Source organism: Mauremys reevesii, linkage group 2 (genome assembly GCF_016161935.1).
Source record: "Mauremys reevesii isolate NIE-2019 linkage group 2, ASM1616193v1, whole genome shotgun sequence".
Classification (NCBI taxonomy): domain Eukaryota; kingdom Metazoa; phylum Chordata; order Testudines; family Geoemydidae; genus Mauremys; species Mauremys reevesii.
This window is the reverse complement of record NC_052624.1, coordinates 97,366,519-97,380,957: the sequence shown is the minus strand read 5'-3', so window position 1 is coordinate 97,380,957 and position 14,439 is coordinate 97,366,519. Positions and strand designations below refer to the sequence as shown.

Genomic DNA, 14,439 nt, shown 5'->3' with positions numbered 1-14,439 from the left:
ATGAAAATGTCCATTCCATTAAATGTCATACTTTATTGCTATTCCACAGTCATCATGCTAAGGGCTTTCATTACTTCTTTTGGATTTTAAATTGGATGTCAAATAGAATTTGAACAAGAGAGAAATAAAACAGCAAGAACATCTACGGAGGGAACTTAATAGCTCTATTTTTGCATTACACATTAACATTTGCTGAATGTTAAACTGGATTAGTCTTTATTTATTACATTGCATCAACATTCAAAAACTACAAATATTTGTTTTTCCAACATAAACACTGATTTTTTTTCTTTCCAGCCAATTTGAAGAGCCCAAGAACTACAGTGGTTAGGGGACAAAACTATTTCTAGGTTCTACTTAAGTCATCAGTGTCAGCAGTGGTAGTGACCCAAGGAATGGCAGATACAACGAAGATGACTGGATGAGGAAGCTGCGGGATGTACATTATCCTGAAGCAGGTACTCCAAAAGCAGGGGAGGCTCTAGCCATTTCGCCGCCCCAAGCACGGCGGCACGCCGCAGGGGGCTCTCTGCCAGTCGCCGGTCCTGCGGCTCCAGTAGACCTCCTGCAGACATGCCTGCGGAGGGTCCGCTGGTCCCGTGGCTCCGGTGGACCTCCCGCAGGCGTGTCTGCGGATGCTCCACCGGAGCCGCGGGTCCAGCAGACCCTCCACAGGGATGCCTGCGGGAGGTCCACCGGAGCCGCCTGCCGCCCTTCCGGCAACCGGCAGAGCGCCCCCCACGGCATGCCACCCCGAGCACGCACTTGGCATGCTGAGGCCTGGAGCTGCCCCTGCCCAAAAGAGCTTCATTTGTATGAAGTGAAACCTGATAGAGTTGACTGAAGACAAGATCTGAGATGCAGATGGAAACTATGGTTGAGTTTCAAAGGTGATTCAAGCAGATGATGGGAAGACAAGAGGAGGTGAAAGGAAAAAAGTCAAGACTTGCAGAGGCAAGCTGGACTGGAGGACTGTGAGAGTAGACTGCTGGATGAGGAAAGAGGCCAGCGGAAGCATGTGACTATGAGAACCAGGCAGACGAAAAGGCAAGTGAAGGAGAAACAGAGTTCAGGACCAGGTTTGCCAAGTTGGAAAATGAAGGAGGAGCACAGAAGGCAGTAACAGAAGGTGAGAGGGCAATGAAGTAGAGAAAAGTCCTACAAGAAGATGGGACGAGTCAAGGGAGAGAGCCAGAGTTCAGAGCCCTAGGAGGATAGAGGATGACATGCAGAAGAGGACATGCAGCCAGAAAGAATAGGACCAAGGCTAGAAAAATCACACCAACACCAAGAAGAGGCACATCTATGTGATTGGTGCCTCTCTACTAAGAAGAGCAGACAGACCTGTCACCAGAGCTGACCCAGACAACAAAAGTGTGTGAGGTCTGACGGGAGCTAAAATATAGGAAGCGGACCTCAGGCTGAAGAGGATCCCAATGGGAGCAGGAAAGAATCCACTGGCTGTTCTTCATGTGGAAACAAATGATACAGCTAGATATTCACTGGAACACATCAAGGGAGACTATGCCAGGCTAGGGAAGACACTTAAAGAAATGGAGGCTCATGTGATCTTTAGTGGGATTCTACTTTCCCTAGAGGAAGGAACTAAAGTGGGACACGCTTATGATGTTCAACAGATAGATCAGGCAGTGGTGCTATAATGAGGGCTTTTGGCTGTTTAACACTGGGAGGCATTCACGGACAGACAACTGTTCTCATGATTCCACATGAGTAGGGAGGGAAATAGACTTCTAGGATGGACGCTAGCACAACAGATTAAAAGAGCTTTAAACTAGGAACTCGGGGGAGATGGTTGAGAGATGCTCATGTAATCTCCACACCTGATTCTAATATTGACCAGGAGGAAAATCAAAAAAGAAAGAATACAGCAATGGAGAACAGAATAGCAGTGGGCAAGAGAATAGACATTAAGAGGAAATATAGTGCCAATGAAAATAAGCTTACAGTCAGGCAGGTGACACTGTCAGTAGAATTACTGTATCTCATTGGGTGAGAAACCTGGACAAAGCCAAGCAGAAACAATTAAGACGTTTGTAAAGAAACAGTGTAACAAAATGGAGGAACTAGAATTAATGGTGCAGGAAGTGAAACCAGATATTATAGGGATAACAGACACATGGTTGAATAGTAGTCATGGCTGGAGTACAGGGATTGAAGGGTATGTGCTATTCAGGAAAGACAGAAATAAAGGTAAAGGTGGTGGAGTAGCAATGCATATTAATGATGAGATAGACTATAAAGAAATTAGAAGTGATGGAATGGATAAAACAGAGTCTGATTGGGTCAAAATCACTTTGGGGAAGAAAGCTACCAGAGGCTCCCATGAGATAGTGCTTGGGGTATGCTAAAGAGACCCCCAGAGCTGATCTATATATGGATAGGGACCGCTTATATTTTTAATTAAATAAATTCTCTGGGAATTGTGTAATTATGGGAGACTATAACTTCCCAGATATAGACTGGAGTACAAGTGCTATTAATAATAGTAGGGCCCAGATTTTCCTGGATGTGATAGCTGTCAGATTTCTTCACCAAATAGTTACTGAAACTACAAGAGGTGATGCCATTTTAGATTTGTTATTGGTGAGTAATGACAACCTCATAGAAGAACAGGTTGTAGGGAACAAACTTGATTCAAGTGATCATGACCTAATTCATCTTAAACTAAATAGAAAGAAACAAATATAGATCTGCAATTAGGGTCATTGCTTTTCAAAGGGCAAACTTTAAAACATTAAGGAAATTAGTTAGGGAAGTGGACTGGACAGAAGAACTCAAGGATTTGGAGGAAGCTTGGAATTATTTTATGTCAAAGTTGCAGAACCTATCTGAAGCCTGCATCCCAAGCAAAGGGGAAAAATTGCAGGTAAGGGTAGCAGACAAAGCTGGATGCGCAAGCATCTCAAATAGATTATTAAGAGAAAGCAGAAAACCTACAAGGAATGGACGATGGGAAGGATCAGCAAGAAAAGCTACCTCTTGGAGGTCAGAAAGTGTAAGGAAAGCCAATTGCCAAAAGCCAAGCAGAGTTGGACCTTGAAAGGGAAATTAAAAACAATGTAAGAGATTCTATAGCTTTATAAATAGAAAGAAAACAAAGAAAGCAGAAGTGGGACCAATAAGCACTGAGGATGGGATGGGGATCAAATATAATCTAGGCATGGTCCAATACCTAAACAAATACTTTGCCTCAGTTTTTAATGAGGGTCATGAGGAGCTTTGGGGTAGTGACGGTGTGGCAAATGGAAATGAGGCTATGGAAGTAGAAATTACCACCTCAGAGGTGGATGTCAAACTCAAACATCTTAATGGTACTAAATCAGGGGGAGGAGAGAGGCGGCTGAATAATCTCCATCCAAGAATATTAAAAGAACTGGCACGGGAAATTGCAAGCCCAATAGCAAGGATTTTTAATTAATCTGTAAACTAAGGGAGTCATACCCTATGACTGGAGGGTTGCTAATATAGTTATTTTTAAGAAAAAGAGAAAAAAGTGATCTGCGAAACTACAGGCCTGTTAGTTTGACCTCCATTGTATTCAAGGTCTTGGAACAAATTTTGAAAGAGAAAGTAGTTAAGGACATAGAGGTAAATGGGAATTGGGATAAAATACAACATGATTTTACAAAAAGTAGATCATGCCAGACCAACCTGATCTCTTTCTTTGAGAAGGCCACTAATTTTGAAGACCAAGGAAATGCAGTAGATCTAATGCACCTGGATTTCAATAATGCATTTGATATAATTCCACATGGGAAACTATTAGTTAAATTGGAGAAGATGGGGATTAATGCAAGAACTGAAAGGTGGATAAGGAACCAGTTAAAGCAGTGGTCCCCAAACTGGTCACACCCCTCCCTTACCTGGTCCATAAGCACACCCCCACCCCCCTGCCCGCCCGCCTCTCCCAGGAGCCATGATATTTGGGAGTTTCTAATCCATTCTGTCCCAACCCCACTGACTCTAAGCATGCTGGGAAATGGTACCAAAGGGCTTTTTCTGTTGTCATTTCTGTGGTAGTCCATAGTATAGAACCTCCTAGAGGCTCGGTTCAGGGTTCCAGAAACTGGCAAAGTGCAACTGGGGGTTCCATTTTACAGAGAAGGAAATTGAGTATAGAAAAAAAGTGATTTCTAGTTTGTTCAGAGCCAAACTATCTTTAGACAAAATCTGATAAAAAACAGGAAATCGTAACCAAAGTCCTTCATAGACAAGCAGAGCTAATAATGAACGTGTAGTCCAAGCTTCAGGACATAGAACAATTCCCTTATCACTGCATTTCACAGACCTCTTTTGAAGCCAAACGCATGAAAGGATCCCACTAGAAGTGAAGAATAAAGAATGAAAAATTCACATAAAAGTAAAGGATTATTTTAACTTCCAGAGGGTCTATGGTAAAGTTCACAATATTGCTTGATCAAACAATCCGTCATACTATAAAGTAGATGTGTTGTAATCAGCTAAGTTAAATAGTCCCATATCATTTAGAAGCTCTTTTTGTTTCATTGAGTGATAGCCTTACAATAAGCCTATATTCATACAAAAAAAAATCTATTTTACCCATGAAACCTATTTTTTTTCTACTGAAAAATTCTTTGGAAAGTACTGTCTGTGCCAATGTGCTTGAATTAGTTTTTTAATACAGAATCATTGTTAACATAGATAACAGACTATTGTATAAAAAACAGTACTGCAATGGGACATGGCCAGTCAGACCTAGTGATTGGAGCAGGAGTCAGAGTAGTGGTCAGAGTAGAGGGTCAAAACCGAAGCTGGAGACAGTCCGGTGCTAGGCCAGGGTTCGGAGTCAGAGACAGTGTCGGGGTAAAGGAAGGGAGCAGGGGCCTGGAGTAGAGCAGGACAGGAGGAACTGGGAGAAGATGGGAATCTGGGATAGGAGGAAAGGAACCAGAAGCAGGCATGAATGCAGGGGTCAGGAGGCGTCCATAGCCACAGCCAGCCAGGGATTCCTCTAGTTTCTCAGACAACTTCCTGGCATTTCTCAGCCGATGGGGGCAGAGTGGGGAGGAGAGGGATGGAGGCTCGATGTTTCCCCCAATCAGAAGCTTTGGAGTCTGGGCCCTCTGTAAGGCAGCCCTTCCATGACCCTTCCTTAGTTATGAAGATGAGCTGCTAGGTGGCAGTTGTGGCCTGAGCACTACCCAGGGACCTATGTGGCTGGGTTGGATGCCTGTGATCCCTCACAAGTAACAGCAGAGCAGCAAATCATTGTGTGTTCATGCTCAAAAATAAAAAGGAGCTATTCTTTCAGTCTTCACTCATGTGAAAAGTCTTATACAGCAACTCCTCACTTAAAGTCATCCCGGCTAACGTCATTTCATTGTTACATTGCTGATCAATTAGAGAACATGCTCTTTTAAAGTTACACAATGCTCCCTTATAATGTTGTTTGGCAGCCACGTGCTTTGTCCACTGGTTGCAGAAAGAGCAGACCGTTGGAGCTAGCTGGTAGGGGCTTGGAACCAGGGTGGACCCGCAGCCCCCCTATCAGCTCCCCGAAGTTCCCTGTGCGGCATCCGCCCAGCAGGCTATCAATTGCTGGGCAGTTCAGATGTCCCTCCCCCTACTGCTGTGTGCTTCTCCTACCCTCTGAACATAAGAACATAAGAATGGCCATACTGGGTCAGACAAAAGGTCCATCCAGCCCAGTATCCTGTCTGCCGACAGTGGCCAATGCCAGGTACCCCAGAGAGAGTGAACCTAACAGGTAATGATCAAGTGATCTCTCTCCTGCCATCTATCTCCACCCTCTGACAAACAGAGGCTAGGGACACCATTCCTTACCCATCCTAGCCAATAGCCATTAATGGACTTAACCTCAATGAATTTATCTAGTTCTCTTTTAAACCCTGTTATAGTCCTAGCCTTCACAACCTCCTCAGACAAGGAGTTCCACAGGTTGACTGTGCGCTGTGTAAAGAAGAATTTCCTTTTATTTGATTTAAAATAAATGATGCCCATTAATTTAATTTGGTGGCCCCTAGTTCTTATATTATGGGAACAAGTAAATAACTTTTCCTTATTCACTTTCTCCATACCACTCATGATTTTATATACCTCTATCATATCCCCCCTTAGTCTCCTCTTTTCCAAGATGAAAAGTCCTAGCCTCTTTAATCTCTCCTCATATAGGACCCGTTCCAAACCCCTAATCATTTTAGTTGCCCTTCTCTGAAACTTTTCTAATGCCAATATATCTTTTTTGAGATGAGGAGACCACATCTGTACGCAGTGTTCAAGATGTGGGCATACTATGGATTTATATAAGGGCAATAAGATATTCTCCATCTTATTCTCAATCCTCTTTTTTAATGATTCCTAACATCCTGTTTGCTTTTTTGACTGCCGCTGTGCACTGCGTGGATGTCCTCAGAGAACTTTCCACGATGACTCCAAGATCTCTTTCCTGATTAGTTGTAGCTAAATTAGCCCCCAACATATTGAATGTATAGTTGGGGTTATTTTTTCCAATGTGCATTACTTTACATTTTTCCACATTAAATTTCATTTGCCATTTTGTTGCCCAATCACTTAGCTTTGTGAGATCTTTTTGAAGTTCTTCACAGTCTGCTTTGGTCTTAACTATCTTGAGCAGTTTAGTATCATCTGAAAACTTTGCCACCTCACTGTTTACCACTTTCTCCAGATCATTTATGAATAAGTTGAATAGGATTGGTCCTAGGAATGACCCTTGGGGAACACCACTAGTTACCCCTCTCCATTCTGAAAATTTACCATTTATTCCTACCCTTTGTTCCCTGTCTTTTAACCAGTTCTCAATCCATGAAAGGATCTTTCTTCTTATCCCATGACAACTTAATTTACGTAAGAGTCTTTGGTAAGGGACCTTGTCAAAGGCTTTCTGGAAATCTAAGTACACTATGTCCACTGGATCCCCCTTGTCCACGTTTGTTGATCCCTTCAAAGAACTCTAATAGATTAGTAAGACACGATTTCCCTTTACAGAAACTATGTTGACTTTTGCCCAACAATGTATGTTCTTCTATGAGTCTGTCAATTTTATTCTTTACTATTGTTTCAACTAATTTGCCCGGTACTGATGTCAGCCCTTTTTAAATATTGGCATTACATTAGCAAACTTCCAGTCATTGGGTACAGAAGCTGGTTTAAAGGACAGGTTACAAACCATAATTAATAGTTCTGCAATTTCACATTTGAGTTCTTTCAGAACTCTTGGGTGAATGGCATCTAGCCCCAGTGACTTGTTACTCTTAAGTTTATCAATTAATTCCAAAACCTCTTCTAGTGACACTTCAATCTGTGACAATTCCTCAGATTTTTCACCTACAAAGGATGGCTCAGGTTTGGGAATCTCCCTAATATCCTCAGCCATGAAGACTGAAGCAAAGAATTAATTTAGTTTCTCTGCAATGACTTTATCGTCTTTAAGTGCTCCTTTTTTATCTCAATCGTCCAGGGCCCCACTAGTTGTTTAGCAGGCTTCCTGCTTCTGATGTACTTAAAAATATTTTGTTATTACCTTCTGAGTTTTTGGCTAGCTGTTCTTCAAACTCCTTTTTGGCTTTTCTTATTACAATTCTGCCTTGGAACTGCTCCTGGGAGCCTCCTGCTTGTTGTGCGGGGCGGGGTGAAGAGGGGTGCTAATGTCAGGGTGTCCCCCCTTCCCCTGCTCTTGCCCCCCATCTCCATAGAGCAGGGGAGGGGGAGGGACAGATAGGACAGGGCTTAGGAGGGAGGGAGCGGGGAGGGACAGATAGGACAGGGCTTAGGAGGGAGGGAGCTTGCTGATCTACTTAAAAGGGTAGTGCACCTAGAGTGGTGTCAGCATACTTAAAGGGGCAATGCACATCTCTCTCACAAACGGTGTATGTCTCTCTCAGCCATGCTGTCTCCCCTCCCTCCATTCATGCCGCCTGGTAGAGTGTGAGGCTATATTAACAACCATGTATTAACCTTGAGGGCTCAGCCGAGTGCTAGTTTATCATTTAGCAGTAAGGCATTCCCTGGGAAATATCTCACCCTCTTCCAGCCTCTAACTTCACCACCTCAACCAAGCTTCACAATCATCATTGTTGTGTAAAGTATTAAATTGTTTGTTTAAAACTTATACTGTATATATGTGTGCATATATGTGTGTGTGTATATATATATATATATATATATATATATATATATATATATATATATATATGTACAAATCTAAGTCCTGTCTGGCGAAAAAAAATTCCCTGGAACCTAACCCTCCCCCCCCTCATTTACATTAATCCTTATGGGGCAATTGGATTACCTTAACATCGTTTTGCTTAAAGTAGCATTTTTCAGGAACTAGAATGTTAAGCGAGGAGTTACTGTACAAATAGTGCCACTGATTTCAATGGGATTACTCATGTGATTAATACTTGCAGGATCAGATAATAAGAGATAAGATGATTCACTATCTCTCGCTCACTTGCTTTCATTCTTACTGACACTTAGTGGTCAGTCTTTCCCTTCCACATGTAGCCCAAGGAAGTGGTTGCAAAAAATAGTGTTGCAGAGCATGAGGGATGAGATATTATTTATATGACTATTCATAAAAAAATTGAGGATAAATGCTATTTTAATACAGCCAAATGTAAAGGCACACATCTAGGGGTACGTCTTCACTACCCGCCATATCGGCAGGTAGCAATCGATTTCTTGGAGTTCGATATATCGCGTCTCATCTAGACGCGATATATCAAATTCCAAACGCGCTCCCGTCGACTCTGGAACTCCACCACCGCGAACGGCAGTGGCGGAGTTGACGGGGGAGCTGCGGACGTCGATCCCGCGCCGTGAGGACGGGTAAGTAATTCGAACTAAGGTACTTCGACTTCAGCTACGCTATTCACGTAGCTGAAGTTGTGTACCTTAGATCGACCCCCCCCCAGTGTAGACCAGGCCTAGGAGTAAAGAATGTAGGGACAAGGGACTGTATCCTTGAAAACAGTGACTTTGAAAAGGACATAGGGGTCATGGTGGATAACCAATTGAACATGAGGTCCTGTGATGCTGTAGCTAAGAGGGCTAACAATTCTTGGATTTAAACATGGAAATGTTGAATAAGAGTAAGTAGGTGGTACTGCCTCTGCTTACAGATTAGTGAGGCCATTATTGGTATACTGAGTCCAGTTCTGGTGTTTACATTTAAAAAAGGATTAAAACACTGGAAAGAGTCTGGAAAGGAGCTGCAAGAATGCTTAGAGCACTGGAAACTTGGCTTACAGTAATAGACTTAAGAAGTTCTATCTATTTAGTTTATCTGAGAGAAGGTTAAGAGGTGATTCCCTCATAGCCTATAAGTACGTTCCTGGGGAGAAGATTTCTGATAGTAGAGGACTCTTTAATCTAGCAGAAAATGCAAGATCCAATTGCTGGAAGTTGAAGCTCAACAAATTCATACTTAAAATAAAAGGTTTTTGTTTGTTTGGTTGGTTGGTTTAAAAAAAACAGTGAGGGTAATTAACCATTGAAATTATTTACCACGGGACATGATAGATTTTTCATCCCATGAAATCTTTATATCAAGACTGATGTGTTTCTAAAAACTAGCTGAACCAAAAGTTGTAGCCTTGATGTAGTAATTACTGACTGTCCCATGCTGTGGAGGAGGTGAGATTATATGAATATAGTGGTCTCTTTTGACCTCAGAATTTATTAATCTATTAATCTATTAGAATGAATATTTGTGATTGTTCCCTTACAGTGCTTTTCACACTGCAGGAAGAAAACAAATCTGAACTCTCAATTAAATGTGTTATGAACACCAGTAGTCTCCCCAGAAACTTCATTAAATAAGTAGGAAAATGTAAATGAATTTGGAGATATCAGAAATTTCTATGTTTAGGATATGTGGCTAGGCAGAATTTTAGGTGTGCAAGTCCAACCATTTTCACTGTGAGTGTAACAACCTCCTCTCCCAGTGTGTCTAATTATATATAAAGACAGAAAGCACACATTAAATCTGTGGTTAAATATGGATTATAATTGTTTATTTTTTTGATTCACAGCCACTTTCCACCCCACCATTGGCAGATTCTTGTCCTAAACCCATTACAGCTAGCCATAGCAGAATCAATGCAGTATGGAAACTCAGTCGTAAACAGCAAATGTAGTAACTCTGCTCCTGGAATAGGGAGGGTAGCTAAGAAAAGGGGGACTGACCTGAGCTTATTTACACCCCACAGCTGCCATATCTGCCCCGAAGCTGCACTCTCTGCTCATTGGCAGTAGCTAAAGATACACGTTTGTATACGAAATCATACAGATTCCATGAATTTATCATTTAGATCATGCTGGGGTGTGGGGAGGAAAAACAATTGTCATTTTTCCCCCCAAGGAAAAATTCTAAAACCTAAACCCATTGATAGATTCTTAAAAGGCATTAAAACTCGTAGGAACGTCCAGTCTTTCCAGTGAAAATTTAATTAGAAAACTAGCAAGGATGACAGATAACTGTTTAAACAAAACAAAACAACAACGTATGGTCTGATCCCTATAGATGCTGATCACCTCAACTCTGCTCTAAGTCAATAGCAGGAGTGCACAGCTTCATTCCACAAGCACTCAGCACCTCAGAAGTTCAGGCTCTTGGTCCATTCCTGAACAGGATTGTGCTATAGGAATTCATTGTGCTATGAGTAGGTGCCATGTGAGAGTTTCCCTTCCCATGCTTTTGCTGCTCTCCTGAATTATTAGTTTCGCTTTCTTCTTTTCCAGACGGATGGTATAGTGATTGCCCCGCAGTAAGTATTCCACACCAAGTTCCTCAGAAAGGTCTTGACTATTGGGCTGATTTATCACACTCAGTTAAAGTGCTGTCCAAAAGCTAGCAGTGAAAATGAAAGCAATTACAACTGTGTGCTGGCACTGCTTACAAAAGAGGATGCAGTTTTCTTAAGATGCTACCAAAAAAAGTTTGAATTGCCTCCATGTTTCTTTCCACTCGCATACAAGGTGACTTAACAAAAGTGACCAGCACTATTAGAGCTATGGGCCACATTATGGCTTTTACTCCAGCAGTGCGAATCCAGAAGGAATTTTCACCTATTCAGAAGTCTTCTGTGTGAACACACTTCACAATGGGAGCTTTGCTTGGCCTTTTATTTTTATTTTTTTAAACCAGATGTGATGTGCTCTTCCAATCTCCACTCCAGCTCACCTCATTTGAAGAGTCAAGAACCGTTTGTAACGAGAGGCCTGGACCTGACATGACTCACAGCCATCTTGTATATGGACTTAGCATAACCCACAGTCATCCTGTATGCTCAGTCACCGTACGTTCAAAACAAAAACTAGAGAGTCAGGAGAATTCAGCCTTGGCATAGGCAGACAGATAGGAAAGTACAGGCTGCAGCTGCAGCATTACTATCAGAGACAGATATATGTTCACAAAGTTATGAGAATGGGGAGAGAATGGACAAGCTAGCCTTGAGTTCCTGCAGCTTCTTCCTGATAGTAAAAAGTAAAAAGTTTTGCTGTTGCAAATGCATTCCACTAACGAAGTATAAAGATAAATGGACCTTACGAAATTTTTACTATCTTTGAAAGACACAAAAGTTAATGAGTAGGCAGTCTTAGGCATGTGAACCTCTGGATGGAGAAAATGATTGGTTAGTGTTTTTTGCACAGAAATGCTTTGAGTAAAATTATTAGTTAAGGTATTGATAAGAAGAACTCTCATTTTAACTATATAATGAGGGTCAGGAAACAAGCTCATTGGAACTTAACTCTGGGATACAGCTCAAGACCAAAGCTGCTAGGATTTTTAACCACGGCACAACTAGTCTACATGGAAGATGGAGCCCTGAGTGAGATCGGATCCTGACTGGCCATTGGGAGACATCCATCTGCTTTATTGGGAGTGGTGAGCATTAGATGTTGGTGTGCATATTCTGATTAATTGTTGATTGCTAATAAATACATGTACAAGTTTAAGAATATTTAACGTGTGATAAAGTCGCCTTTACTGGGACAAGGTCCCATTAACCCGTAGGGAGCCACTGTGTGGGTAACACATTGGCAATACTAGCCCAATGCAATCCTTGAGGAAAGCTACCCTGGGAATTACTCATGGTTTCCAAATCACCATCATGCTGGAGAAAAGAGGCTTGCTGGCTTGCAGAAGAAGTAGAGGGGATAGATGCCCTGTTATGATGCACACTCACCACCAGAGTATCCTCCCCTCCTCCCTGCACATCAGGGTACATCATTGCTGGGACCCTCATCTGCAAGACATCTGCATCTTGTACAATACAGCCCTCGGGCTGAGAATCATCGAGTGCAGAGCCCTTTCAGAATAACAAAAAGCTCAAACTAGTATCTAGTATCTCAACAAATCAGCCCCTTGCTGGGGAATTTTACCATACTGGGTGGCTATTCCTAAACCACCACTGCTCTCCATAAGTCAGTGTTTGCAAGGAAGGATTTCAGTTATTCTGGTTTTGGGGAAGGAAATTATGCTTTGTCCACTCATTCCCCGTTTCCCCTCCTCCACCCTGAACTGATCTACCTTCTCCTAGCTGGCAGATTACAACTTCTTCCTTTGTTAAAAAAAATCTGTCTAAAGGAAGGCTGACTAGAAAGGGAACTCTGGCTGTGGCTGGGAGAAGCAGGAAAGAGCAAGGGTGGGGTAGGTGACAGAGTAAAGGGTGGGCAGTATGAAATTATTAGCCTGGTGGGAGTGAGTGGGGTTTAGGCACTCATCAAAGCTCCAGTTTGGGGAAGAGAGGAGAGACTGAAGGTAAGTTTTTGTCTTTGGTGCTGTAAGAGTTAAAGTAACTCCATAGAAAGCAATACTTGTGTTTCAGATCAAACTTATGCATTTTATCTATTTATTGATTTGGAAAATACAGTTCCGAAGAACTATGTGTTCTCAGTTCAGATTTCTTCTCTCTCTCTCAATTTAGTTAGAAGCCAATTAAAGTTAAAAAAGAATCTACAAAGACAGATGTGAGTCTTGGACTTCAACCAGCCAAGATACTACATAATTGGGACAGATCCAGCTTTACACTAACCTCCAGGATCCATGACAGACTTGTAAGTAACAGTTTCCAGAAATGGAGAGTAGTGAACATTCTACTCTGCACTTGAGTCATCTTCTAATCCCTTTATTATAAATAATACCTTACATCTCTATTAAGCTTTTCATCTGGGGATCTCCAAGCATGTAACGAATGTTAAGTCACTCACAATACCTATATGTATTATATCCATTTTATGGATGGCTAAACTGAAATGAGGTGAAATTAAAATCACTTTCCCTGCAAGATCACATTCACTTCACCATGTTTAGATGAAGGCCATATTATAGATTTTGACTACATATGTGACATCATGCAATTCTATTTCTATAGAAGTAGAATTTTCTATACTACAAATTTCTTATGAAGTTTCTACCTTAAAGTTATAAATATTTGTACAAATGCCTAATGCCTAGAATACACAGAAGTAATCTAATTTACAAAGATCAGTTCATCCAAACCAACCCACAAAATATACATCCTGCAAATAACAATGTTTTTCATCCTGCAATCCCTTATCACGTCACTGGAAAACAGAGGAACATTGCAGTATTCTCTGAAATTCAACAAATTTGTATTCTGCCATACCAAATCTCAGAATACACCACCAATATAATGACTGTTTATATCTAGAAGATATATACAAAATATTACCAAAAGAAATATCCCAATTCTAGAAATTATCAAATGTGAATCTACATAACATAGAAATTCCATCTGGGGGTTCCAGCGACAAGTCACTGAATCAGCTGATGGCTGGAAGACGGTGACTTGTCATGGGTAAAGCAGTGGGCTGGAAAGAGGGTAAGCTGGGTTATACTTTTACTTTGTCATGGAGTAGCTATGTGATATTGGCTTTGTGCCTCAGTTTCCTCATCTATAAAAGGGATAACAACTCCATAAAACACTTTGAGACACTCAGATTAAGGGTAAATAGGTGCACAATTTTATCACTAATGTGCTATATGATTGTGCACATGTATTATAGAATTGCTCTAATATTTTATTATATTACACCTACATGTGATGCACTTGACTGCACAGAACTGTGATTAGATAAAGTGTAGGACTAGCTCATGAGAAGGCTGAAGCTTTGTATTTCGTGTGTTTATGTACTCAAGTCTTTACTGAAGATAAATGTATAGATATAACAATCACTAGCTTTATCCATGTAACAGTTTATTAATTTTAAGTATAATAACCATAACATTTTACCATTAAGTATATTGGGTGTTTTATTAACACAGCAGATGTGCAGCAATTCACTATCAGGTGTTCACCTACAATAAAAAGGGAATAGCTACAGTTTGGTGCAGGGCTTAGTCCAATATTGGCTACTTGCTCATGTGGGCAATCACTATAGTTTGCCTTT

At 41.4% G+C, this 14,439-nt stretch overlaps 1 protein-coding gene and 1 long non-coding RNA gene across 2 annotated transcripts in view; one reads left to right on the top strand and one right to left on the bottom strand.

The window, feature by feature from the left end:
* Window positions 1–14,439, bottom strand: part of CNTNAP2 (contactin associated protein 2) — a 1,620,276-nt gene that overhangs the window by 1,348,105 nt on the left and 257,732 nt on the right. The gene's annotated exons all lie outside the window — the stretch shown is intronic.
* The window catches only part of LOC120397722, a 45,152-nt gene continuing 42,482 nt past the window's right edge, over window positions 11,770–14,439 (top strand). The window contains exons 1-2 of the long non-coding RNA XR_005593959.1: window positions 11,770–11,911; window positions 12,954–13,083. This is a non-coding gene — a long non-coding RNA (uncharacterized LOC120397722). The remainder of the gene's footprint in view (window positions 11,912–12,953; window positions 13,084–14,439) is intronic.